The sequence below is a fragment of the Coffea arabica genome, chromosome 11e, assembly GCF_036785885.1.
Source record: "Coffea arabica cultivar ET-39 chromosome 11e, Coffea Arabica ET-39 HiFi, whole genome shotgun sequence".
In the NCBI taxonomy this organism is placed as follows: domain Eukaryota; kingdom Viridiplantae; phylum Streptophyta; class Magnoliopsida; order Gentianales; family Rubiaceae; genus Coffea; species Coffea arabica.
The window spans coordinates 39,445,415-39,472,502 of NC_092331.1; the positions used below are offsets into that span (position 1 = coordinate 39,445,415).

At 39.7% G+C, this 27,088-nt stretch overlaps 22 non-coding genes across 22 annotated transcripts; all 22 read left to right on the forward strand.

The window, feature by feature from the left end:
* The first annotated feature begins 1,109 nt into the window (after positions 1-1,109).
* Positions 1,110-1,228, forward strand: LOC140031684 (5S ribosomal RNA). Its single transcript, XR_011835607.1, has one exon. It is a non-coding gene; the product is annotated as a 5S ribosomal RNA (ribosomal RNA).
* A 1,112-nt stretch (positions 1,229-2,340) lies between these two features.
* Positions 2,341-2,459, forward strand: LOC140024092 (5S ribosomal RNA). Its single transcript, XR_011828064.1, has one exon. It is a non-coding gene; the product is annotated as a 5S ribosomal RNA (ribosomal RNA).
* Positions 2,460-3,593: 1,134 nt separating this feature from the next.
* On the forward strand, positions 3,594-3,712 carry LOC140024103 (5S ribosomal RNA). Its single transcript, XR_011828075.1, has one exon. It is a non-coding gene; the product is annotated as a 5S ribosomal RNA (ribosomal RNA).
* Positions 3,713-4,826: 1,114 nt separating this feature from the next.
* LOC140024115 (5S ribosomal RNA) lies at positions 4,827-4,945 on the forward strand. Its single transcript, XR_011828087.1, has one exon. It is a non-coding gene; the product is annotated as a 5S ribosomal RNA (ribosomal RNA).
* Positions 4,946-6,080: 1,135 nt separating this feature from the next.
* On the forward strand, positions 6,081-6,199 carry LOC140029815 (5S ribosomal RNA). The gene has a single exon (XR_011833729.1). It is a non-coding gene; the product is annotated as a 5S ribosomal RNA (ribosomal RNA).
* Positions 6,200-7,324: 1,125 nt separating this feature from the next.
* LOC140030253 (5S ribosomal RNA) lies at positions 7,325-7,443 on the forward strand. The gene has a single exon (XR_011834168.1). It is a non-coding gene; the product is annotated as a 5S ribosomal RNA (ribosomal RNA).
* Positions 7,444-8,565: 1,122 nt separating this feature from the next.
* Positions 8,566-8,684, forward strand: LOC140031509 (5S ribosomal RNA). Its single transcript, XR_011835431.1, has one exon. It is a non-coding gene; the product is annotated as a 5S ribosomal RNA (ribosomal RNA).
* A 1,135-nt stretch (positions 8,685-9,819) lies between these two features.
* On the forward strand, positions 9,820-9,938 carry LOC140030254 (5S ribosomal RNA). The gene has a single exon (XR_011834169.1). It is a non-coding gene; the product is annotated as a 5S ribosomal RNA (ribosomal RNA).
* A 1,122-nt stretch (positions 9,939-11,060) lies between these two features.
* On the forward strand, positions 11,061-11,179 carry LOC140024126 (5S ribosomal RNA). Its single transcript, XR_011828098.1, has one exon. It is a non-coding gene; the product is annotated as a 5S ribosomal RNA (ribosomal RNA).
* A 1,135-nt stretch (positions 11,180-12,314) lies between these two features.
* On the forward strand, positions 12,315-12,433 carry LOC140029816 (5S ribosomal RNA). Its single transcript, XR_011833730.1, has one exon. It is a non-coding gene; the product is annotated as a 5S ribosomal RNA (ribosomal RNA).
* A 1,125-nt stretch (positions 12,434-13,558) lies between these two features.
* LOC140031510 (5S ribosomal RNA) lies at positions 13,559-13,677 on the forward strand. The gene has a single exon (XR_011835432.1). It is a non-coding gene; the product is annotated as a 5S ribosomal RNA (ribosomal RNA).
* A 1,135-nt stretch (positions 13,678-14,812) lies between these two features.
* Positions 14,813-14,931, forward strand: LOC140030255 (5S ribosomal RNA). Its single transcript, XR_011834170.1, has one exon. It is a non-coding gene; the product is annotated as a 5S ribosomal RNA (ribosomal RNA).
* Positions 14,932-16,053: 1,122 nt separating this feature from the next.
* Positions 16,054-16,172, forward strand: LOC140024137 (5S ribosomal RNA). Its single transcript, XR_011828109.1, has one exon. It is a non-coding gene; the product is annotated as a 5S ribosomal RNA (ribosomal RNA).
* A 1,135-nt stretch (positions 16,173-17,307) lies between these two features.
* Positions 17,308-17,426, forward strand: LOC140029817 (5S ribosomal RNA). Its single transcript, XR_011833731.1, has one exon. It is a non-coding gene; the product is annotated as a 5S ribosomal RNA (ribosomal RNA).
* Positions 17,427-18,551: 1,125 nt separating this feature from the next.
* Positions 18,552-18,670, forward strand: LOC140030256 (5S ribosomal RNA). Its single transcript, XR_011834171.1, has one exon. It is a non-coding gene; the product is annotated as a 5S ribosomal RNA (ribosomal RNA).
* Positions 18,671-19,792: 1,122 nt separating this feature from the next.
* LOC140024148 (5S ribosomal RNA) lies at positions 19,793-19,911 on the forward strand. The gene has a single exon (XR_011828120.1). It is a non-coding gene; the product is annotated as a 5S ribosomal RNA (ribosomal RNA).
* A 1,135-nt stretch (positions 19,912-21,046) lies between these two features.
* On the forward strand, positions 21,047-21,165 carry LOC140024159 (5S ribosomal RNA). The gene has a single exon (XR_011828131.1). It is a non-coding gene; the product is annotated as a 5S ribosomal RNA (ribosomal RNA).
* A 1,135-nt stretch (positions 21,166-22,300) lies between these two features.
* LOC140029858 (5S ribosomal RNA) lies at positions 22,301-22,419 on the forward strand. Its single transcript, XR_011833773.1, has one exon. It is a non-coding gene; the product is annotated as a 5S ribosomal RNA (ribosomal RNA).
* A 1,125-nt stretch (positions 22,420-23,544) lies between these two features.
* Positions 23,545-23,663, forward strand: LOC140029859 (5S ribosomal RNA). Its single transcript, XR_011833774.1, has one exon. It is a non-coding gene; the product is annotated as a 5S ribosomal RNA (ribosomal RNA).
* A 1,125-nt stretch (positions 23,664-24,788) lies between these two features.
* Positions 24,789-24,907, forward strand: LOC140029860 (5S ribosomal RNA). Its single transcript, XR_011833775.1, has one exon. It is a non-coding gene; the product is annotated as a 5S ribosomal RNA (ribosomal RNA).
* A 1,125-nt stretch (positions 24,908-26,032) lies between these two features.
* LOC140030257 (5S ribosomal RNA) lies at positions 26,033-26,151 on the forward strand. The gene has a single exon (XR_011834172.1). It is a non-coding gene; the product is annotated as a 5S ribosomal RNA (ribosomal RNA).
* Positions 26,152-26,861: 710 nt separating this feature from the next.
* On the forward strand, positions 26,862-26,980 carry LOC140030259 (5S ribosomal RNA). Its single transcript, XR_011834174.1, has one exon. It is a non-coding gene; the product is annotated as a 5S ribosomal RNA (ribosomal RNA).
* Positions 26,981-27,088: the final 108 nt, after the last annotated feature.

Here is a 27,088-nt window from a genome sequence, read left to right on the forward strand (position 1 = left end):
TCGAAATCCAAATTTCCTATTCGTTCTTTATCCTGTAGTAATTTAGCTCCGTCGGAACGATTGCTTAATATTTTGCTTCTTGTCGAAGCGTGAAGGAGGATCTGAAGGCGCGAGACAAATCAGGAACGGTACGGCTCGATCAAAGCCCGGATCGTCGCTCAAATTTGTCGGCGCAAATGTATCACCGCAACTAGGGGTGGCAATTTTCGACACGACACGAACCTAACACGAAATTAATGGGTTTGGGTTGAGGTTTCGGGAATTCGGGTCAGAATCGGGTTGGACCCGATGAACCCGAAAAGAAAACCGGTCGATTTCGGGCCAACCCGTGGTGACCTGATATGACCCGATATGACCCGTTTACGAATTAAAAATAATTTAATAAACATAAAAATAATTTTATCTAACTAAACTAAGTTATTCTTTTTTTCAAAGGCATTAATTACTTAATCCTAAACGAATTTATTTAATTTGTGTGAAGTTGAAATTATTATACTTGGACAAATAATATATTATATTATTTTTCACTTTTGTATTGTTTTAATTTATTTTATATTTTGCTTGGGATAAAACACTTTTACGGTGTTTAATTTATTTTAGATTTGATTTGGAATCATTTATTTAAATTTTTATTACTTGATTATGTAATTAGTTTTGTGAGAAATTGATTTTATTAGAAATTACAGTGATAAATTAATAAATTAAAATTAAGTTTCGGGTCATTTCGGGTCGACCCGCCGCCCCGTAAACCTGAAATTTTCGGGTTCGGGTCAGCATACCTGACCCGTCACGGGTTGGCGGGTCGGGGTTCGGGTCAACAGATTTTCTGGCGGGTCTGTTGACCCGAACCCGACCCGCCAACCTGATTTGGACCCGAATTGCCACCCCTAACTGCAAGCGTGAAGGATTGATTTCATGATAATTTAGAGTTGCGGGATGAGGGAAAAAAACAGGGTGCAAATCAATAACAAAAAAAAATATAAAGTAAATAAATAAAAGGATAAGAGGAAAATGCTTGAATTGACGCTTAAAATGAATTTCGGTCTAGAAAAGCCACACTGCTTCGCAGGACGGGGTAGTTTAAAAGAATAACGCGAAAGGAACATGGCGGGTGCGATCATACCAGCACTAATGCACCGGATCCCATCAGAACTCCGAAATTAAGCGTGCTTGGGCGAGAGTAGTACTAGGATGGGTGACCCCCTGGGAAGTCGTCGTGTTGCACCCCTCTCTTTTTTGTTTCGAAATCCAAATTTCCTATTCGTTCTTTATCCTGTAGTAATTTAGCTCCGTCGGAACGATTGCTTAATATTTTGCTTCTTGTCGAAGCGTGAAGGAGGATCTGAAGGCGCGAGACAAATCAGGAACGGTACGGCTCGATCAAAGCCCGGATCGTCGCTCAAATTTGTCGGCGCAAATGTATCACCGCAACTAGGGGTGGCAATTTTCGACACGACACGAACCTAACACGAAATTAATGGGTTTGGGTTGAGGTTTCGGGAATTCGGGTCAGAATCGGGTTGGACCCGATGAACCCGAAAAGAAAACCGGTCGATTTCGGGTCAACCCGTGGTGACCTGATATGACCCGTTTACGAATTAAAAATAATTTAATAAACATAAAAATAATTTTATCTAACTAAACTAAGTTATTCTTTTTTTCAAAGGCATTAATTACTTAATCCTAAACGAATTTATTTAATTTGTGTGAAGTTGAAATTATTATACTTGGACAAATAATATATTATATTATTTTTCACTTTTGTATTGTTTTAATTTATTTTATATTTTGCTTGGGATAAAACACTTTTACGGTGTTTAATTTATTTTAGATTTGATTTGGAATCATTTATTTAAATTTTTATTACTTGATTATGTAATTAGTTTTGTGAGAAATTGATTTTATCAGAAATTACAGTGATAAATTAATAAATTAAAATTAAGTTTCGGGTCATTTCGGGTCGACCCGCCGCCCCGTAAACCTGAAATTTTCGGGTTCGGGTCAGCATACCTGACCCGTCACGGGTTGGCGGGTCGGGGTTCGGGTCAACAGATTTTCTGGCGGGTCTGTTGACCCGAACCCGACCCGCCAACCTGATTTGGACCCGAATTGCCACCCCTAACTGCAAGCGTGAAGGATTGATTTCATGATAATTTAGAGTTGCGGGATGAGGGAAAAAAACAGGGTGCAAATCAATAACAAAAAAAAATATAAAGTAAATAAATAAAAGGATAAGAGGAAAATGCTTGAATTGACGCTTAAAATGAATTTCGGTCTAGAAAAGCCACACTGCTTCGCAGGACGGGGTAGTTTAAAAGAATAAAGCGAAAGGAACATGGCGGGTGCGATCATACCAGCACTAATGCACCGGATCCCATCAGAACTCCGAAGTTAAGCGTGCTTGGGCGAGAGTAGTACTAGGATGGGTGACCCCCTGGGAAGTCCTCGTGTTGCACCCCTCTCTTTTTTGTTTCGAAATCCAAATTTCCCATTCGTTCTTTATCCTGTAGTAATTTAGCTCCGTCGGAACGATTGCTTAATATTTTGCTTCTTGTCGAAGCGTGAAGGAGGATCTGAAGGCGCGAGACAAATCAGGAACGGTACGGCTCGATCAAAGCCCGGATCGTCGCTCAAATTTGTCGGCGCAAATGTATCACCGCAACTAGGGGTGGCAATTTTCGACACGACCTGAAAACACGACACGAACCTAACACGAAATTAATGGGTTTGGGTTGAGGTTTCGGGAATTCGGGTCAGAATCGGGTTGGACCCGATGAACCCGAAAAGAAAACCGGTCGATTTCGGGTCAACCCGTGGTGACCTGATATGACCCGATATGACCCGTTTACGAATTAAAAATAATTTAATAAACATAAAAATAATTTTATCTAACTAAACTAAGTTATTCTTTTTTTCAAAGGCATTAATTACTTAATCCTAAACGAATTTATTTAATTTGTGTGAAGTTGAAATTATTATACTTGGACAAATAATATATTATATTATTTTTCACTTTTGTATTGTTTTAATTTATTTTATATTTTGCTTGGGATAAAACACTTTTACGGTGTTTAATTTATTTTAGATTTGATTTGGAATCATTTATTTAAATTTTTATTACTTGATTATGTAATTAGTTTTGTGAGAAATTGATTTTATTAGAAATTACAGTGATAAATTAATAAATTAAAATTAAGTTTCGGACCATTTCGGGTCGACCCGCCGCCCCGTAAACCTGAAATTTTCGGGTTCGGGTCAGCATACCTGACCCGTCACGGGTTGGCGGGTCGGGGTTCGGGTCAACAGATTTTCTGGCGGGTCTGTTGACCCGAACCCGACCCGCCAACCTGATTTGGACCCGAATTGCCACCCCTAACTGCAAGCGTGAAGGATTGATTTCATGATAATTTAGAGTTGCGGGATGAGGGAAAAAAACAGGGTGCAAATCAATAACAAAAAAAATATAAAGTAAATAAATAAAAGGATAAGAGGAAAATGCTTGAATTGACGCTTAAAATGAATTTCGGTCTAGAAAAGCCACACTGCTTCGCAGGACGGGGTAGTTTAAAAGAATAAAGCGAAAGGAACATGGCGGGTGCGATCATACCAGCACTAATGCACCGGATCCCATCAGAACTCCGAAGTTAAGCGTGCTTGGGCGAGAGTAGTACTAGGATGGGTGACCCCCTGGGAAGTCCTCGTGTTGCACCCCTCTCTTTTTTGTTTCGAAATCCAAATTTCCTATTCGTTCTTTATCCTGTAGTAATTTAGCTCCGTCGGAACGATTGCTTAATATTTTGCTTCTTGTCGAAGCGTGAAGGAGGATCTGAAGGCGCGAGACAAATCAGGAACGGTACGGCTCGATCAAAGCCCGGATCGTCGCTCAAATTTGTCGGCGCAAATGTATCACCGCAACTAGGGGTGGCAATTTTCGACACGACCTGAAAACACGACACGAACCTAACACGAAATTAATGGGTTTGGGTTGAGGTTTCGGGAATTCGGGTTGGACCCAATGAACCCGAAAAGAAAACCGGTCGATTTCGGGTCAACCCGTGGTGACCTGATATGACCCGTTTACGAATTAAAAATAATTTAATAAACATAAAAATAATTTTATCTAACTAAACTAAGTTATTCTTTTTTTCAAAGGCATTAATTACTTAATCCTAAACGAATTTATTTAATTTGTGTGAAGTTGAAATTATTATACTTGGACAAATAATATATTATATTATTTTTCACTTTTGTATTGTTTTAATTTATTTTATATTTTGCTTGGGATAAAACACTTTTACGGTGTTTAATTTATTTTAGATTTGATTTGGAATCATTTATTTAAATTTTTATTACTTGATTATGTAATTAGTTTTGTGAGAAATTGATTTTATTAGAAATTACAGTGATAAATTAATAAATTAAAATTAAGTTTCGGGTCATTTCGGGTCGACCCGCCGCCCCGTAAACCTGAAATTTTCGGGTTCGGGTCAGCATACCTGACCCGTCACGGGTTGGCGGGTCGGGGTTCGGGTCAACAGATTTTCTGGCGGGTCTGTTGACCCGAACCCGACCCGCCAACCTGATTTGGACCCGAATTGCCACCCCTAACTGCAAGCGTGAAGGATTGATTTCATGATAATTTAGAGTTGCGGGATGAGGGAAAAAAACAGGGTGCAAATCAATAACAAAAAAAAATATAAAGTAAATAAATAAAAGGATAAGAGGAAAATGCTTGAATTGACGCTTAAAATGAATTTCGGTCTAGAAAAGCCACACTGCTTCGCAGGACGGGGTAGTTTAAAAGAATAAAGCGAAAGGAACATGGCGGGTGCGATCATACCAGCACTAATGCACCGGATCCCATCAGAACTCCGAAGTTAAGCGTGCTTGGGCGAGAGTAGTACTAGGATGGGTGACCCCCTGGGAAGTCCTCGTGTTGCACCCCTCTCTTTTTTGTTTCGAAATCCAAATTTCCTATTCGTTCTTTATCCTGTAGTAATTTAGCTCCGTCGGAACGATTGCTTAATATTTTGCTTCTTGTCGAAGCGTGAAGGAGGATCTGAAGGCGCGAGACAAATCAGGAACGGTACGGCTCGATCAAAGCCCGGATCGTCGCTCAAATTTGTCGGCGCAAATGTATCACCGCAACTAGGGGTGGCAATTTTCGACACGACCTGAAAACACGACACGAACCTAACACGAAATTAATGGGTTTGGGTTGAGGTTTCGGGAATTCGGGTCAGAATCGGGTTGGACCCGATGAACCCGAAAAGAAAACCGGTCGATTTCGGGTCAACCCGTGGTGACCTGATATGACCCGATATGACCCGTTTACGAATTAAAAATAATTTAATAAACATAAAAATAATTTTATCTAACTAAACTAAGTTATTCTTTTTTTCAAAGGCATTAATTACTTAATCCTAAACGAATTTATTTAATTTGTGTGAAGTTGAATTTATTATACTTGGACAAATAATATATTATATTATTTTTCACTTTTGTATTGTTTTAATTTATTTTATATTTTGCTTGGGATAAAACACTTTTACGGTGTTTAATTTATTTTAGATTTGATTTGGAATCATTTATTTAAATTTTTATTACTTGATTATGTAATTAGTTTTGTGAGAAATTGATTTTATTAGAAATTACAGTGATAAATTAATAAATTAAAATTAAGTTTCGGGTCATTTCGGGTCGACCCGCCGCCCCGTAAACCTGAAATTTTCGGGTTCGGGTCAGCATACCTGACCCGTCACGGGTTGGCGGGTCGGGGTTCGGGTCAACAGATTTTCTGGCGGGTCTGTTGACCCGAACCCGACCCGCCAACCTGATTTGGACCCGAATTGCCACCCCTAACTGCAAGCGTGAAGGATTGATTTCATGATAATTTAGAGTTGCGGGATGAGGGAAAAAAACAGGGTGCAAATCAATAACAAAAAAAAATATAAAGTAAATAAATAAAAGGATAAGAGGAAAATGCTTGAATTGACGCTTAAAATGAATTTCGGTCTAGAAAAGCCACACTGCTTCGCAGGACGGGGTAGTTTAAAAGAATAACGCGAAAGGAACATGGCGGGTGCGATCATACCAGCACTAATGCACCGGATCCCATCAGAACTCCGAAGTTAAGCGTGCTTGGGCGAGAGTAGTACTAGGATGGGTGACCCCCTGGGAAGCCCTCGTGTTGCACCCCTCTCTTTTTTGTTTCGAAATCCAAATTTCCTATTCGTTCTTTATCCTGTAGTAATTTAGCTCCGTCGGAACGATTGCTTAATATTTTGCTTCTTGTCGAAGCGTGAAGGAGGATCTGAAGGCGCGAGACAAATCAGGAACGGTACGGCTCGATCAAAGCCCGGATCGTCGCTCAAATTTGTCGGCGCAAATGTATCACCGCAACTAGGGGTGGCAATTTTCGACACGACCTGAAAACACGACACGAACCTAACACGAAATTAATGGGTTTGGGTTGAGGTTTCGGGAATTCGGGTCAGAATCGGGTTGGACCCGATGAACCCGAAAAGAAAACCGGTCGATTTCGGGTCAACCCGTGGTGACCAGATATGACCCGTTTACGAATTAAAAATAATTTAATAAACATAAAAATAATTTTATCTAACTAAACTAAGTTATTCTTTTTTTCAAAGGCATTAATTACTTAATCCTAAACGAATTTATTTAATTTGTGTGAAGTTGAAATTATTATACTTGGACAAATAATATATTATATTATTTTTCACTTTTGTATTGTTTTAATTTATTTTATATTTTGCTTGGGATAAAACACTTTTACGGTGTTTAATTTATTTTAGATTTGATTTGGAATCATTTATTTAAATTTTTATTACTTGATTATGTAATTAGTTTTGTGAGAAATTGATTTTATTAGAAATTACAGTGATAAATTAATAAATTAAAATTAAGTTTCGGGTCATTTCGGGTCGACCCGCCGCCCCGTAAACCTGAAATTTTCGGGTTCGGGTCAGCATACCTGACCCGTCACGGGTTGGCGGGTCGGGGTTCGGGTCAACAGATTTTCTGGCGGGTCTGTTGACCCGAACCCGACCCGCCAACCTGATTTGGACCCGAATTGCCACCCCTAACTGCAAGCGTGAAGGATTGATTTCATGATAATTTAGAGTTGCGGGATGAGGGAAAAAAACAGGGTGCAAATCCATAACAAAAAAAAATATAAAGTAAATAAATAAAAGGATAAGAGGAAAATGCTTGAATTGACGCTTAAAATGAATTTCGGTCTAGAAAAGCCACACTGCTTCGCAGGACGGGGTAGTTTAAAAGAATAAAGCGAAAGGAACATGGCGGGTGCGATCATACCAGCATTAATGCACCGGATCCCATCAGAACTCCGAAGTTAAGCGTGCTTGGGCGAGAGTAGTACTAGGATGGGTGACCCCCTGGGAAGTCCTCGTGTTGCACCCCTTTCTTTTTTGTTTCGAAATCCAAATTTCCTATTCGTTCTTTATCCTGTAGTAATTTAGCTCCGTCGGAACGATTGCTTAATATTTTGCTTCTTGTCAAAGCGTGAAGGAGGATCTGAAGGCGCGAGACAAATCAGGAACGGTACGGCTCGATCAAAGCCCGGATCGTCGCTCAAATTTGTCGGCGCAAATGTATCACCGCAACTAGGGGTGGCAATTTTCGACACGACACGAACCTAACACGAAATTAATGGGTTTGGGTTGAGGTTTCGGGAATTCGGGTCAGAATCGGGTTGGACCCGATGAACCCGAAAAGAAAACCGGTCGATTTCGGGCCAACCCGTGGTGACCTGATATGACCCGATATGACCCGTTTACGAATTAAAAATAATTTAATAAACATAAAAATAATTTTATCTAACTAAACTAAGTTATTCTTTTTTTCAAAGGCATTAATTACTTAATCCTAAACGAATTTATTTAATTTGTGTGAAGTTGAAATTATTATACTTGGACAAATAATATATTATATTATTTTTCACTTTTGTATTGTTTTAATTTATTTTATATTTTGCTTGGGATAAAACACTTTTACGGTGTTTAATTTATTTTAGATTTGATTTGGAATCATTTATTTAAATTTTTATTACTTGATTATGTAATTAGTTTTGTGAGAAATTGATTTTATTAGAAATTACAGTGATAAATTAATAAATTAAAATTAAGTTTCGGGTCATTTCGGGTCGACCCGCCGCCCCGTAAACCTGAAATTTTCGGGTTCGGGTCAGCATACCTGACCCGTCACGGGTTGGCGGGTCGGGGTTCGGGTCAACAGATTTTCTGGCGGGTCTGTTGACCCGAACCCGACCCGCCAACCTGATTTGGACCCGAATTGCCACCCCTAACTGCAAGCGTGAAGGATTGATTTCATGATAATTTAGAGTTGCGGGATGAGGGAAAAAAACAGGGTGCAAATCAATAACAAAAAAAAATATAAAGTAAATAAATAAAAGGATAAGAGGAAAATGCTTGAATTGACGCTTAAAATGAATTTCGGTCTAGAAAAGCCACACTGCTTCGCAGGACGGTGTAGTTTAAAAGAATAAAGCGAAAGGAACATGGCGGGTGCGATCATACCAGCACTAATGCACCGGATCCCATCAGAACTCCGAAGTTAAGCGTGCTTGGGCGAGAGTAGTACTAGGATGGGTGACCCCCTGGGATGTCCTCGTGTTGCATCCCTCTCTTTTTTGTTTCGAAATCCAAATTTCCTATTCGTTCTTTATCCTGTAGTAATTTAGCTCCGTCGGAACGATTGCTTAATATTTTGCTTCTTGTCGAAGCGTGAAGGAGGATCTGAAGGCGCGAGACAAATCAGGAACGGTACGCCTCGATCAAAGCCCGGATCGTCGCTCAAATTTGTCGGCGCAAATGTATCACCGCAACTAGGGGTGGCAATTTTCGACACGACCTGAAAACACGACACGAACCTAACACGAAATTAATGGGTTTGGGTTGAGGTTTCGGGAATTCGGGTCAGAATCGGGTTGGACCCGATGACCCCGAAAAGAAAACCGGTCGATTTCGGGTCAACCCGTGGTGACCTGATATGACCCGATATGACCCGTTTACGAATTAAAAATAATTTAATAAACATAAAAATAATTTTATCTAACTAAACTAAGTTATTCTTTTTTTCAAAGGCATTAATTACTTAATCCTAAACGAATTTATTTAATTTGTGTGAAGTTGAAATTATTATACTTGGACAAATAATATATTATATTATTTTTCACTTTTGTATTGTTTTAATTTATTTTATATTTTGCTTGGGATAAAACACTTTTACGGTGTTTAATTTATTTTAGATTTGATTTGGAATCATTTATTTGAATTTTTATTACTTGATTATGTAATTAGTTTTGTGAGAAATTGATTTTATTAGAAATTACAGTGATAAATTAATAAATTAAAATTAAGTTTCGGGTCATTTCGGGTCGACCCGCCACCCCGTAAACCTGAAATTTTCGGGTTCGGGTCAGCATACCTGACCCGTCACGGGTTGGCGGGTCGGGGTTCGGGTCAACAGATTTTCTGGCGGGTCTGTTGACCCGAACCCGACCCGCCAACCTGATTTGGACCCGAATTGCCACCCCTAACTGCAAGCGTGAAGGATTGATTTCATGATAATTTAGAGTTGCGGGATGAGGGAAAAAAACAGGGTGCAAATCCATAACAAAAAAAAATATAAAGTAAATAAATAAAAGGATAAGAGGAAAATGCTTGAATTGACGCTTAAAATGAATTTCGGTCTAGAAAAGCCACACTGCTTCGCAGGACGGGGTAGTTTAAAAGAATAAAGCGAAAGGAACATGGCGGGTGCGATCATACCAGCATTAATGCACCGGATCCCATCAGAACTCCGAAGTTAAGCGTGCTTGGGCGAGAGTAGTACTAGGATGGGTGACCCCCTGGGAAGTCCTCGTGTTGCACCCCTTTTTTTTTTGTTTCGAAATCCAAATTTCCTATTCGTTCTTTATCCTGTAGTAATTTAGCTCCGTCGGAACGATTGCTTAATATTTTGCTTCTTGTCAAAGCGTGAAGGAGGATCTGAAGGCGCGAGACAAATCAGGAACGGTACGGCTCGATCAAAGCCCGGATCGTCGCTCAAATTTGTCGGCGCAAATGTATCACCGCAACTAGGGGTGGCAATTTTCGACACGACACGAACCTAACACGAAATTAATGGGTTTGGGTTGAGGTTTCGGGAATTCGGGTCAGAATCGGGTTGGACCCGATGAACCCGAAAAGAAAACCGGTCGATTTCGGGCCAACCCGTGGTGACCTGATATGACCCGATATGACCCGTTTACGAATTAAAAATAATTTAATAAACATAAAAATAATTTTATCTAACTAAACTAAGTTATTCTTTTTTTCAAAGGCATTAATTACTTAATCCTAAACGAATTTATTTAATTTGTGTGAAGTTGAAATTATTATACTTGGACAAATAATATATTATATTATTTTTCACTTTTGTATTGTTTTAATTTATTTTATATTTTGCTTGGGATAAAACACTTTTACGGTGTTTAATTTATTTTAGATTTGATTTGGAATCATTTATTTAAATTTTTATTACTTGATTATGTAATTAGTTTTGTGAGAAATTGATTTTATCAGAAATTACAGTGATAAATTAATAAATTAAAATTAAGTTTCGGGTCATTTCGGGTCGACCCGCCGCCCCGTAAACCTGAAATTTTCGGGTTCGGGTCAGCATACCTGACCCGTCACGGGTTGGCGGGTCGGGGTTCGGGTCAACAGATTTTCTGGCGGGTCTGTTGACCCGAACCCGACCCGCCAACCTGATTTGGACCCGAATTGCCACCCCTAACTGCAAGCGTGAAGGATTGATTTCATGATAATTTAGAGTTGCGGGATGAGGGAAAAAAACAGGGTGCAAATCAATAACAAAAAAAAATATAAAGTAAATAAATAAAAGGATAAGAGGAAAATGCTTGAATTGACGCTTAAAATGAATTTCGGTCTAGAAAAGCCACACTGCTTCGCAGGACGGGGTAGTTTAAAAGAATAAAGCGAAAGGAACATGGCGGGTGCGATCATACCAGCACTAATGCACCGGATCCCATCAGAACTCCGAAGTTAAGCGTGCTTGGGCGAGAGTAGTACTAGGATGGGTGACCCCCTGGGAAGTCCTCGTGTTGCACCCCTCTCTTTTTTGTTTCGAAATCCAAATTTCCTATTCGTTCTTTATCCTGTAGTAATTTAGCTCCGTCGGAACGATTGCTTAATATTTTGCTTCTTGTCGAAGCGTGAAGGAGGATCTGAAGGCGCGAGACAAATCAGGAACGGTACGGCTCGATCAAAGCCCGGATCGTCGCTCAAATTTGTCGGCGCAAATGTATCACCGCAACTAGGGGTGGCAATTTTCGACACGACCTGAAAACACGACACGAACCTAACACGAAATTAATGGGTTTGGGTTGAGGTTTCGGGAATTCGGGTCAGAATCGGGTTGGACCCGATGAACCCGAAAAGAAAACCGGTCGATTTCGGGTCAACCCGTGGTGACCTGATATGACCCGATATGACCCGTTTACGAATTAAAAATAATTTAATAAACATAAAAATAATTTTATCTAACTAAACTAAGTTATTCTTTTTTTCAAAGGCATTAATTACTTAATCCTAAACGAATTTATTTAATTTGTGTGAAGTTGAATTTATTATACTTGGACAAATAATATATTATATTATTTTTCACTTTTGTATTGTTTTAATTTATTTTATATTTTGCTTGGGATAAAACACTTTTACGGTGTTTAATTTATTTTAGATTTGATTTGGAATCATTTATTTAAATTTTTATTACTTGATTATGTAATTAGTTTTGTGAGAAATTGATTTTATTAGAAATTACAGTGATAAATTAATAAATTAAAATTAAGTTTCGGGTCATTTCGGGTCGACCCGCCGCCCCGTAAACCTGAAATTTTCGGGTTCGGGTCAGCATACCTGACCCGTCACGGGTTGGCGGGTCGGGGTTCGGGTCAACAGATTTTCTGGCGGGTCTGTTGACCCGAACCCGACCCGCCAACCTGATTTGGACCCGAATTGCCACCCCTAACTGCAAGCGTGAAGGATTGATTTCATGATAATTTAGAGTTGCGGGATGAGGGAAAAAAACAGGGTGCAAATCAATAACAAAAAAAAATATAAAGTAAATAAATAAAAGGATAAGAGGAAAATGCTTGAATTGACGCTTAAAATGAATTTCGGTCTAGAAAAGCCACACTGCTTCGCAGGACGGGGTAGTTTAAAAGAATAACGCGAAAGGAACATGGCGGGTGCGATCATACCAGCACTAATGCACCGGATCCCATCAGAACTCCGAAGTTAAGCGTGCTTGGGCGAGAGTAGTACTAGGATGGGTGACCCCCTGGGAAGCCCTCGTGTTGCACCCCTCTCTTTTTTGTTTCGAAATCCAAATTTCCTATTCGTTCTTTATCCTGTAGTAATTTAGCTCCGTCGGAACGATTGCTTAATATTTTGCTTCTTGTCGAAGCGTGAAGGAGGATCTGAAGGCGCGAGACAAATCAGGAACGGTACGGCTCGATCAAAGCCCGGATCGTCGCTCAAATTTGTCGGCGCAAATGTATCACCGCAACTAGGGGTGGCAATTTTCGACACGACCTGAAAACACGACACGAACCTAACACGAAATTAATGGGTTTGGGTTGAGGTTTCGGGAATTCGGGTCAGAATCGGGTTGGACCCGATGAACCCGAAAAGAAAACCGGTCGATTTCGGGTCAACCCGTGGTGACCAGATATGACCCGTTTACGAATTAAAAATAATTTAATAAACATAAAAATAATTTTATCTAACTAAACTAAGTTATTCTTTTTTTCAAAGGCATTAATTACTTAATCCTAAACGAATTTATTTAATTTGTGTGAAGTTGAAATTATTATACTTGGACAAATAATATATTATATTATTTTTCACTTTTGTATTGTTTTAATTTATTTTATATTTTGCTTGGGATAAAACACTTTTACGGTGTTTAATTTATTTTAGATTTGATTTGGAATCATTTATTTAAATTTTTATTACTTGATTATGTAATTAGTTTTGTGAGAAATTGATTTTATTAGAAATTACAGTGATAAATTAATAAATTAAAATTAAGTTTCGGGTCATTTCGGGTCGACCCGCCGCCCCGTAAACCTGAAATTTTCGGGTTCGGGTCAGCATACCTGACCCGTCACGGGTTGGCGGGTCGGGGTTCGGGTCAACAGATTTTCTGGCGGGTCTGTTGACCCGAACCCGACCCGCCAACCTGATTTGGACCCGAATTGCCACCCCTAACTGCAAGCGTGAAGGATTGATTTCATGATAATTTAGAGTTGCGGGATGAGGGAAAAAAACAGGGTGCAAATCAATAACAAAAAAAAATATAAAGTAAATAAATAAAAGGATAAGAGGAAAATGCTTGAATTGACGCTTAAAATGAATTTCGGTCTAGAAAAGCCACACTGCTTCGCAGGACGGTGTAGTTTAAAAGAATAAAGCGAAAGGAACATGGCGGGTGCGATCATACCAGCACTAATGCACCGGATCCCATCAGAACTCCGAAGTTAAGCGTGCTTGGGCGAGAGTAGTACTAGGATGGGTGACCCCCTGGGATGTCCTCGTGTTGCATCCCTCTCTTTTTTGTTTCGAAATCCAAATTTCCTATTCGTTCTTTATCCTGTAGTAATTTAGCTCCGTCGGAACGATTGCTTAATATTTTGCTTCTTGTCGAAGCGTGAAGGAGGATCTGAAGGCGCGAGACAAATCAGGAACGGTACGCCTCGATCAAAGCCCGGATCGTCGCTCAAATTTGTCGGCGCAAATGTATCACCGCAACTAGGGGTGGCAATTTTCGACACGACCTGAAAACACGACACGAACCTAACACGAAATTAATGGGTTTGGGTTGAGGTTTCGGGAATTCGGGTCAGAATCGGGTTGGACCCGATGACCCCGAAAAGAAAACCGGTCGATTTCGGGTCAACCCGTGGTGACCTGATATGACCCGATATGACCCGTTTACGAATTAAAAATAATTTAATAAACATAAAAATAATTTTATCTAACTAAACTAAGTTATTCTTTTTTTCAAAGGCATTAATTACTTAATCCTAAACGAATTTATTTAATTTGTGTGAAGTTGAAATTATTATACTTGGACAAATAATATATTATATTATTTTTCACTTTTGTATTGTTTTAATTTATTTTATATTTTGCTTGGGATAAAACACTTTTACGGTGTTTAATTTATTTTAGATTTGATTTGGAATCATTTATTTGAATTTTTATTACTTGATTATGTAATTAGTTTTGTGAGAAATTGATTTTATTAGAAATTACAGTGATAAATTAATAAATTAAAATTAAGTTTCGGGTCATTTCGGGTCGACCCGCCACCCCGTAAACCTGAAATTTTCGGGTTCGGGTCAGCATACCTGACCCGTCACGGGTTGGCGGGTCGGGGTTCGGGTCAACAGATTTTCTGGCGGGTCTGTTGACCCGAACCCGACCCGCCAACCTGATTTGGACCCGAATTGCCACCCCTAACTGCAAGCGTGAAGGATTGATTTCATGATAATTTAGAGTTGCGGGATGAGGGAAAAAAACAGGGTGCAAATCCATAACAAAAAAAAATATAAAGTAAATAAATAAAAGGATAAGAGGAAAATGCTTGAATTGACGCTTAAAATGAATTTCGGTCTAGAAAAGCCACACTGCTTCGCAGGACGGGGTAGTTTAAAAGAATAAAGCGAAAGGAACATGGCGGGTGCGATCATACCAGCATTAATGCACCGGATCCCATCAGAACTCCGAAGTTAAGCGTGCTTGGGCGAGAGTAGTACTAGGATGGGTGACCCCCTGGGAAGTCCTCGTGTTGCACCCCTTTTTTTTTTGTTTCGAAATCCAAATTTCCTATTCGTTCTTTATCCTGTAGTAATTTAGCTCCGTCGGAACGATTGCTTAATATTTTGCTTCTTGTCAAAGCGTGAAGGAGGATCTGAAGGCGCGAGACAAATCAGGAACGGTACGGCTCGATCAAAGCCCGGATCGTCGCTCAAATTTGTCGGCGCAAATGTATCACCGCAACTAGGGGTGGCAATTTTCGACACGACACGAACCTAACACGAAATTAATGGGTTTGGGTTGAGGTTTCGGGAATTCGGGTCAGAATCGGGTTGGACCCGATGAACCCGAAAAGAAAACCGGTCGATTTCGGGCCAACCCGTGGTGACCTGATATGACCCGATATGACCCGTTTACGAATTAAAAATAATTTAATAAACATAAAAATAATTTTATCTAACTAAACTAAGTTATTCTTTTTTTCAAAGGCATTAATTACTTAATCCTAAACGAATTTATTTAATTTGTGTGAAGTTGAAATTATTATACTTGGACAAATAATATATTATATTATTTTTCACTTTTGTATTGTTTTAATTTATTTTATATTTTGCTTGGGATAAAACACTTTTACGGTGTTTAATTTATTTTAGATTTGATTTGGAATCATTTATTTAAATTTTTATTACTTGATTATGTAATTAGTTTTGTGAGAAATTGATTTTATCAGAAATTACAGTGATAAATTAATAAATTAAAATTAAGTTTCGGGTCATTTCGGGTCGACCCGCCGCCCCGTAAACCTGAAATTTTCGGGTTCGGGTCAGCATACCTGACCCGTCACGGGTTGGCGGGTCGGGGTTCGGGTCAACAGATTTTCTGGCGGGTCTGTTGACCCGAACCCGACCCGCCAACCTGATTTGGACCCGAATTGCCACCCCTAACTGCAAGCGTGAAGGATTGATTTCATGATAATTTAGAGTTGCGGGATGAGGGAAAAAAACAGGGTGCAAATCAATAACAAAAAAAAATATAAAGTAAATAAATAAAAGGATAAGAGGAAAATGCTTGAATTGACGCTTAAAATGAATTTCGGTCTAGAAAAGCCACACTGCTTCGCAGGACGGGGTAGTTTAAAAGAATAAAGCGAAAGGAACATGGCGGGTGCGATCATACCAGCACTAATGCACCGGATCCCATCAGAACTCCGAAGTTAAGCGTGCTTGGGCGAGAGTAGTACTAGGATGGGTGACCCCCTGGGAAGTCCTCGTGTTGCACCCCTCTCTTTTTTGTTTCGAAATCCAAATTTCCTATTCGTTCTTTATCCTGTAGTAATTTAGCTCCGTCGGAACGATTGCTTAATATTTTGCTTCTTGTCGAAGCGTGAAGGAGGATCTGAAGGCGCGAGACAAATCAGGAACGGTACGGCTCGATCAAAGCCCGGATCGTCGCTCAAATTTGTCGGCGCAAATGTATCACCGCAACTAGGGGTGGCAATTTTCGACACGACCTGAAAACACGACACGAACCTAACACGAAATTAATGGGTTTGGGTTGAGGTTTCGGGAATTCGGGTCAGAATCGGGTTGGACCCGATGAACCCGAAAAGAAAACCGGTCGATTTCGGGTCAACCCGTGGTGACCTGATATGACCCGATATGACCCGTTTACGAATTAAAAATAATTTAATAAACATAAAAATAATTTTATCTAACTAAACTAAGTTATTCTTTTTTTCAAAGGCATTAATTACTTAATCCTAAACGAATTTATTTAATTTGTGTGAAGTTGAATTTATTATACTTGGACAAATAATATATTATATTATTTTTCACTTTTGTATTGTTTTAATTTATTTTATATTTTGCTTGGGATAAAACACTTTTACGGTGTTTAATTTATTTTAGATTTGATTTGGAATCATTTATTTAAATTTTTATTACTTGATTATGTAATTAGTTTTGTGAGAAATTGATTTTATTAGAAATTACAGTGATAAATTAATAAATTAAAATTAAGTTTCGGGTCATTTCGGGTCGACCCGCCGCCCCGTAAACCTGAAATTTTCGGGTTCGGGTCAGCATACCTGACCCGTCACGGGTTGGCGGGTCGGGGTTCGGGTCAACAGATTTTCTGGCGGGTCTGTTGACCCGAACCCGACCCGCCAACCTGATTTGGACCCGAATTGCCACCCCTAACTGCAAGCGTGAAGGATTGATTTCATGATAATTTAGAGTTGCGGGATGAGGGAAAAAAACAGGGTGCAAATCAATAACAAAAAAAAATATAAAGTAAATAAATAAAAGGATAAGAGGAAAATGCTTGAATTGACGCTTAAAATGAATTTCGGTCTAGAAAAGCCACACTGCTTCGCAGGACGGGGTAGTTTAAAAGAATAACGCGAAAGGAACATGGCGGGTGCGATCATACCAGCACTAATGCACCGGATCCCATCAGAACTCCGAAGTTAAGCGTGCTTGGGCGAGAGTAGTACTAGGATGGGTGACCCCCTGGGAAGCCCTCGTGTTGCACCCCTCTCTTTTTTGTTTCGAAATCCAAATTTCCTATTCGTTCTTTATCCTGTAGTAATTTAGCTCCGTCGGAACGATTGCTTAATATTTTGCTTCTTGTCGAAGCGTGAAGGAGGATCTGAAGGCGCGAGACAAATCAGGAACGGTACGGCTCGATCAAAGCCCGGATCGTCGCTCAAATTTGTCGGCGCAAATGTATCACCGCAACTAGGGGTGGCAATTTTCGACACGACCTGAAAACACGACACGAACCTAACACGAAATTAATGGGTTTGGGTTGAGGTTTCGGGAATTCGGGTCAGAATCGGGTTGGACCCGATGAACCCGAAAAGAAAACCGGTCGATTTCGGGTCAACCCGTGGTGACCAGATATGACCCGTTTACGAATTAAAAATAATTTAATAAACATAAAAATAATTTTATCTAACTAAACTAAGTTATTCTTTTTTTCAAAGGCATTAATTACTTAATCCTAAACGAATTTATTTAATTTGTGTGAAGTTGAAATTATTATACTTGGACAAATAATATATTATATTATTTTTCACTTTTGTATTGTTTTAATTTATTTTATATTTTGCTTGGGATAAAACACTTTTACGGTGTTTAATTTATTTTAGATTTGATTTGGAATCATTTATTTAAATTTTTATTACTTGATTATGTAATTAGTTTTGTGAGAAATTGATTTTATTAGAAATTACAGTGATAAATTAATAAATTAAAATTAAGTTTCGGGTCATTTCGGGTCGACCCGCCGCCCCGTAAACCTGAAATTTTCGGGTTCGGGTCAGCATACCTGACCCGTCACGGGTTGGCGGGTCGGGGTTCGGGTCAACAGATTTTCTGGCGGGTCTGTTGACCCGAACCCGACCCGCCAACCTGATTTGGACCCGAATTGCCACCCCTAACTGCAAGCGTGAAGGATTGATTTCATGATAATTTAGAGTTGCGGGATGAGGGAAAAAAACAGGGTGCAAATCCATAACAAAAAAAAATATAAAGTAAATAAATAAAAGGATAAGAGGAAAATGCTTGAATTGACGCTTAAAATGAATTTCGGTCTAGAAAAGCCACACTGCTTCGCAGGACGGGGTAGTTTAAAAGAATAAAGCGAAAGGAACATGGCGGGTGCGATCATACCAGCATTAATGCACCGGATCCCATCAGAACTCCGAAGTTAAGCGTGCTTGGGCGAGAGTAGTACTAGGATGGGTGACCCCCTGGGAAGTCCTCGTGTTGCACCCCTTTCTTTTTTGTTTCGAAATCCAAATTTCCTATTCGTTCTTTATCCTGTAGTAATTTAGCTCCGTCGGAACGATTGCTTAATATTTTGCTTCTTGTCAAAGCGTGAAGGAGGATCTGAAGGCGCGAGACAAATCAGGAACGGTACGGCTCGATCAAAGCCCGGATCGTCGCTCAAATTTGTCGGCGCAAATGTATCACCGCAACTAGGGGTGGCAATTTTCGACACGACACGAACCTAACACGAAATTAATGGGTTTGGGTTGAGGTTTCGGGAATTCGGGTCAGAATCGGGTTGGACCCGATGAACCCGAAAAGAAAACCGGTCGATTTCGGGCCAACCCGTGGTGACCTGATATGACCCGATATGACCCGTTTACGAATTAAAAATAATTTAATAAACATAAAAATAATTTTATCTAACTAAACTAAGTTATTCTTTTTTTCAAAGGCATTAATTACTTAATCCTAAACGAATTTATTTAATTTGTGTGAAGTTGAAATTATTATACTTGGACAAATAATATATTATATTATTTTTCACTTTTGTATTGTTTTAATTTATTTTATATTTTGCTTGGGATAAAACACTTTTACGGTGTTTAATTTATTTTAGATTTGATTTGGAATCATTTATTTAAATTTTTATTACTTGATTATGTAATTAGTTTTGTGAGAAATTGATTTTATTAGAAATTACAGTGATAAATTAATAAATTAAAATTAAGTTTCGGGTCATTTCGGGTCGACCCGCCGCCCCGTAAACCTGAAATTTTCGGGTTCGGGTCAGCATACCTGACCCGTCACGGGTTGGCGGGTCGGGGTTCGGGTCAACAGATTTTCTGGCGGGTCTGTTGACCCGAACCCGACCCGCCAACCTGATTTGGACCCGAATTGCCACCCCTAACTGCAAGCGTGAAGGATTGATTTCATGATAATTTAGAGTTGCGGGATGAGGGAAAAAAACAGGGTGCAAATCCATAACAAAAAAAAATATAAAGTAAATAAATAAAAGGATAAGAGGAAAATGCTTGAATTGACGCTTAAAATGAATTTCGGTCTAGAAAAGCCACACTGCTTCGCAGGACGGGGTAGTTTAAAAGAATAAAGCGAAAGGAACATGGCGGGTGCGATCATACCAGCACTAATGCACCGGATCCCATCAGAACTCCGAAGTTAAGCGTGCTTGGGCGAGAGTAGTACTAGGATGGGTGACCCCCTGGGAAGTCCTCGTGTTGCACCCCTCTCTTTTTTGTTTCGAAATCCAAATTTCCTATTCGTTCTTTATCCTGTAGTAATTTAGCTCCGTCGGAACGATTGCTTAATATTTTGCTTCTTGTCGAAGCGTGAAGGAGGATCTGAAGGCGCGAGACAAATCAGGAACGGTACGGCTCGATCAAAGCCCGGATCGTCGCTCAAATTTGTCGGCGCAAATGTATCACCGCAACTAGGGGTGGCAATTTTCGACACGACCTGAAAACACGACACGAACCTAACACGAAATTAATGGGTTTGGGTTGAGGTTTCGGGAATTCGGGTCAGAATCGGGTTGGACCCGATGAACCCGAAAAGAAAACCGGTCGATTTCGGGTCAACCCGTGGTGACCTGATATGACCCGATATGACCCGTTTACGAATTAAAAATAATTTAATAAACATAAAAATAATTTTATCTAACTAAACTAAGTTATTCTTTTTTTCAAAGGCATTAATTACTTAATCCTAAACGAATTTATTTAATTTGTGTGAAGTTGAAATTATTATACTTGGACAAATAATATATTATATTATTTTTCACTTTTGTATTGTTTTAATTTATTTTATATTTTGCTTGGGATAAAACACTTTTACGGTGTTTAATTTATTTTAGATTTGATTTGGAATCATTTATTTAAATTTTTATTACTTGATTATGTAATTAGTTTTGTGAGAAATTGATTTTATCAGAAATTACAGTGATAAATTAATAAATTAAAATTAAGTTTCGGGTCATTTCGGGTCGACCCGCCGCCCCGTAAACCTGAAATTTTCGGGTCCGGGTCAGCATACCTGACCCGTCACGGGTTGGCGGGTCGGGGTTCGGGTCAACAGATTTTCTGGCGGGTCTGTTGACCCGAACCCGACCCGCCAACCTGATTTGGACCCGAATTGCCACCCCTAACTGCAAGCGTGAAGGATTGATTTCATGATAATTTAGAGTTGCGGGATGAGGGAAAAAAACAGGGTGCAAATCAATAACAAAAAAAAATATAAAGTAAATAAATAAAAGGATAAGAGGAAAATGCTTGAATTGACGCTTAAAATGAATTTCGGTCTAGAAAAGCCACACTGCTTCGCAGGACGGGGTAGTTTAAAAGAATAAAGCGAAAGGAACATGGCGGGTGCGATCATACCAGCACTAATGCACCGGATCCCATCAGAACTCCGAAGTTAAGCGTGCTTGGGCGAGAGTAGTACTAGGATGGGTGACCCCCTGGGAAGTCCTCGTGTTGCACCCCTCTCTTTTTTGTTTCGAAATCCAAATTTCCTATTCGTTCTTTATCCTGTAGTAATTTAGCTCCGTCGGAACGATTGCTTAATATTTTGCTTCTTGTCGAAGCGTGAAGGAGGATCTGAAGGCGCGAGACAAATCAGGAACGGTACGGCTCGATCAAAGCCCGGATCGTCGCTCAAATTTGTCGGCGCAAATGTATCACCGCAACTAGGGGTGGCAATTTTCGACACGACCTGAAAACACGACACGAACCTAACACGAAATTAATGGGTTTGGGTTGAGGTTTCGGGAATTCGGGTCAGAATCGGGTTGGACCCGATGAACCCGAAAAGAAAACCGGTCGATTTCGGGTCAACCCGTGGTGACCTGATATGACCCGATATGACCCGTTTACGAATTAAAAATAATTTAATAAACATAAAAATAATTTTATCTAACTAAACTAAGTTATTCTTTTTTTCAAAGGCATTAATTACTTAATCCTAAACGAATTTATTTAATTTGTGTGAAGTTGAAATTATTATACTTGGACAAATAATATATTATATTATTTTTCACTTTTGTATTGTTTTAATTTATTTTATATTTTGCTTGGGATAAAACACTTTTACGGTGTTTAATTTATTTTAGATTTGATTTGGAATCATTTATTTAAATTTTTATTACTTGATTATGTAATTAGTTTTGTGAGAAATTGATTTTATCAGAAATTACAGTGATAAATTAATAAATTAAAATTAAGTTTCGGGTCATTTCGGGTCGACCCGCCGCCCCGTAAACCTGAAATTTTCGGGTTCGGGTCAGCATACCTGACCCGTCACGGGTTGGCGGGTCGGGGTTCGGGTCAACAGATTTTCTGGCGGGTCTGTTGACCCGAACCCGACCCGCCAACCTGATTTGGACCCGAATTGCCACCCCTAACTGCAAGCGTGAAGGATTGATTTCATGATAATTTAGAGTTGCGGGATGAGGGAAAAAAACAGGGTGCAAATCAATAACAAAAAAAAATATAAAGTAAATAAATAAAAGGATAAGAGGAAAATGCTTGAATTGACGCTTAAAATGAATTTCGGTCTAGAAAAGCCACACTGCTTCGCAGGACGGGGTAGTTTAAAAGAATAAAGCGAAAGGAACATGGCGGGTGCGATCATACCAGCACTAATGCACCGGATCCCATCAGAACTCCGAAGTTAAGCGTGCTTGGGCGAGAGTAGTACTAGGATGGGTGACCCCTTGGGAAGTCCTCGTGTTGCACCCCTCTCTTTTTTGTTTCGAAATCCAAATTTCCTATTCGTTCTTTATCCTGTAGTAATTTAGCTCCGTCGGAACGATTGCTTAATATTTTGCTTCTTGTCGAAGCGTGAAGGAGGATCTGAAGGCGCGAGACAAATCAGGAACGGTACGGCTCGATCAAAGCCCGGATCGTCGCTCAAATTTGTCGGCGCAAATGTGTCACCGCAACTAGGGGTGGCAATTTTCGACACGACCTGAAAACACGACACGAACCTAACACGAAATTAATGGGTTTGGGTTGAGGTTTCGGAAATTCGGGTCAGAATCGGGTTGGACCCGATGAACCCGAAAAGAAAACCGGTCGATTTCGGGTCAACCCGTGGTGACCTGATATGACCCGTTTACGAATTAAAAATAATTTAATAAACATAAAAATAATTTTATCTAACTAAACTAAGTTATTCTTTTTTTCAAAGGCATTAATTACTTAATCCTAAACGAATTTATTTAATTTGTGTGAAGTTGAAATTATTATACTTGGACAAATAATATATTATATTATTTTTCACTTTTGTATTGTTTTAATTTATTTTATATTTTGCTTGGGATAAAACACTTTTACGGTGTTTAATTTATTTTAGATTTGATTTGGAATCATTTATTTAAATTTTTATTACTTGATTATGTAATTAGTTTTGTGAGAAATTGATTTTATCAGAAATTACAGTGATAAATTAATAAATTAAAATTAAGTTTCGGGTCATTTCGGGTCGACCCGCCGCCCCGTAAACCTGAAATTTTCGGGTTCGGGTCAGCATACCTGACCCGTCACGGGTTGGCGGGTCGGGGTTCGGGTCAACAGATTTTCTGGCGGGTCTGTTGACCCGAACCCGACCCGCCAACCTGATTTGGACCCGAATTGCCACCCCTAACTGCAAGCGTGAAGGATTGATTTCATGATAATTTAGAGTTGCGGGATGAGGGAAAAAAACAGGGTGCAAATCAATAACAAAAAAAAATATAAAGTAAATAAATAAAAGGATAAGAGGAAAATGCTTGAATTGACGCTTAAAATGAATTTCGGTCTAGAAAAGCCACACTGCTTCGCAGGACGGGTTAGTTTAAAAGAATAAAGCGAAAGGAACATGGCGGGTGCGATCATACCAGCACTAATGCACCGGATCCCATCAGAACTCCGAAGTTAAGCGTGCTTGGGCGAGAGTAGTACTAGGATGGGTGACCCCTTGGGAAGTCCTCGTGTTGCACCCCTCTCTTTTTTGTTTCGAAATCCAAATTTCCTATTCGTTCTTTATCCTGTAGTAATTTAGCTCCGTCGGAACGATTGCTTAATATTTTGCTTCTTGTCGAAGCGTGAAGGAGGATCTGAAGGCGCGAGACAAATCAGGAACGGTACGGCTCGATCAAAGCCCGGATCGTCGCTCAAATTTGTCGGCGCAAATGTATCACCGCAACTAGGGGTGGCAATTTTCGACACGACCTGAAAACACGACACGAACCTAACACGAAATTAATGGGTTTGGGTTGAGGTTTCGGAAATTCGGGTCAGAATCGGGTTGGACCCGATGAACCCGAAAAGAAAACCGGTCGATTTCGGGTCAACCCGTGGTGACCTGATATGACCCGTTTACGAATTAAAAATGATTTAATAAACATAAAAATAATTTTATCTAACTAAACTAAGTTATTCTTTTTTTCAAAGGCATTAATTACTTAATCCTAAACGAATTTATTTAATTTGTGTGAAGTTGAAATTATTATACTTGGACAAATAATATATTATATTATTTTTCACTTTTGTATTGTTTTAATTTATTTTATATTTTGCTTGGGATAAAACACTTTTACGGTGTTTAATTTATTTTAGATTTGATTTGGAATCATTTATTTAAATTTTTATTACTTGATTATGTAATTAGTTTTGTGAGAAATTGATTTTATTAGAAATTACAGTGATAAATTAATAAATTAAAATTAAGTTTCGGGTCATTTCGGGTCGACCCGCCGCCCCGTAAACCTGAAATTTTCGGGTTCGGGTCAGCATACCTGACCCGTCACGGGTTGGCGGGTCGGGGTTCGGGTCAACAGATTTTCTGGCGGGTCTGTTGACCCGAACCCGACCCGCCAAGCTGATTTGGACCCGAATTGCCACCCCTAACTGCAAGCGTGAAGGATTGATTTCATGATAATTTAGAGTTGCGGGATGAGGGAAAAAAACAGGGTGCAAATCAATAACAAAAAAAAATATAAAGTAAATAAATAAAAGGATAAGAGGAAAATGCTTGAATTGACGCTTAAAATGAATTTCGGTCTAGAAAAGCCACACTGCTTCGCAGGACGGGGTAGTTTAAAAGAATAAAGCGAAAGGAACATGGCGGGTGCGATCATACCAGCACTAATGCACCGGATCCCATCAGAACTCCGAAGTTAAGCGTGCTTGGGCGAGAGTAGTACTAGGATGGGTGACCCCTTGGGAAGTCCTCGTGTTGCACCCCTCTCTTTTTTGTTTCGAAATCCAAATTTCCTATTCGTTCTTTATCCTGTAGTAATTTAGCTCCGTCGGAACGATTGCTTAATATTTTGCTTCTTGTCGAAGCGTGAAGGAGGATCTGAAGGCGCGAGACAAATCAGGAACGGTACGGCTCGATCAAAGCCCGGATCGTCGCTCAAATTTGTCGGCGCAAATGTATCACCGCAACTAGGGGTGGCAATTTTCGACACGACCTGAAAACACGACACGAACCTAACACGAAATTAATGGGTTTGGGTTGAGGTTTCGGAAATTCGGGTCAGAATCGGGTTGGACCCGATGAACCCGAAAAGAAAACCGGTCGATTTCGGGTCAACCCGTGGTGACCTGATATGACCCGTTTACGAATTAAAAATGATTTAATAAACATAAAAATAATTTTATCTAACTAAACTAAGTTATTCTTTTTTTCAAAGGCATTAATTACTTAATCCTAAACGAATTTATTTAATTTGTGTGAAGTTGAAATTATTATACTTGGACAAATAATATATTATATTATTTTTCACTTTTGTATTGTTTTAATTTATTTTATATTTTGCTTGGGATAAAACACTTTTACGGTGTTTAATTTATTTTAGATTTGATTTGGAATCATTTATTTAAATTTTTATTACTTGATTATGTAATTAGTTTTGTGAGAAATTGATTTTATTAGAAATTACAGTGATAAATTAATAAATTAAAATTAAGTTTCGGGTCATTTCGGGTCGACCCGCCGCCCCGTAAACCTGAAATTTTCGGGTTCGGGTCAGCATACCTGACCCGTCACGGGTTGGCGGGTCGGGGTTCGGGTCAACAGATTTTCTGGCGGGTCTGTTGACCCGAACCCGACCCGCCAAGCTGATTTGGACCCGAATTGCCACCCCTAACTGCAAGCGTGAAGGATTGATTTCATGATAATTTAGAGTTGCGGGATGAGGGAAAAAAACAGGGTGCAAATCAATAACAAAAAAAAATATAAAGTAAATAAATAAAAGGATAAGAGGAAAATGCTTGAATTGACGCTTAAAATGAATTTCGGTCTAGAAAAGCCACATTGCTTCGCAGGACGGGGTAGTTTAAAAGAATAAAGCGAAAGGAACATGGCGGGTGCGATCATACCAGCATTAATGCACCGGATCCCATCAGAACTCCGAAGTTAAGCGTGCTTGGGCGAGAGTAGTACTAGGATGGGTGACCCCCTGGGAAGTCCTCGTGTTGCACCCCTCTCTTTTTTGTTTCGAAATCCAAATTTCCTATTCGTTCTTTATCCTGTAGTAATTTAGCTCCGTCGGAACGATTGCTTAATATTTTGCTTCTTGTCGAAGCGTGAAGGAGGATCTGAAGGCGCGAGACAAATCAGGAACGGTACGGCTCGATCAAAGCCCGGATCGTCGCTCAAATTTGTCGGCGCAAATGTATCACCGCAACTAGGGGTGGCAATTTTCGACACGACCTGAAAACACGACACGAACCTAACACGAAATTAATGGGTTTGGGTTGAGGTTTCGGGAATTCGGGTTGGACCCGATGAACCCGAAAAGAAAACCGGTCGATTTCGGGTCAACCCGTGGTGACCTGAAATTTTCGGGTTCGGGTCAGCATACCTGACCCGTCACGGGTTGGCGGGTCGGGGTTCGGGTCAACAGATTTTCTGGCGGGTCTGTTGACCCGAACCCGACCCGCCAACCTGATTTGGACCCGAATTGCCACCCCTAACTGCAAGCGTGAAGGATTGATTTCATGATAATTTAGAGTTGCGGGATGAAGGAAAAAAACAGGGTGCAAATCAATAACAAAAAAAAATATAAAGTAAATAAATAAAAGGATAAGAGGAAAATGCTTGAATTGACGCTTAAAATGAATTTCGGTCTAGAAAAGCCACACTGCTTCGCAGGACGGGGTAGTTTAAAAGAATAAAGCGAAAGGAACATGGCGGGTGCGATCATACCAGCATTAATGCACCGGATCCCATCAGAACTCCGAAGTTAAGCGTGCTTGGGCGAGAGTAGTACTAGGATGGGTGACCCCCTGGGAAGTCCTCGTGTTGCACCCCTTTCTTTTTTGTTTCGAAATCCAAATTTCCTATTCGTTCTTTATCCTGTAGTAATTTAGCTCCGTCGGAACGATTGCTTAATATTTTGCTTCTTGTCGAAGCGTGAAG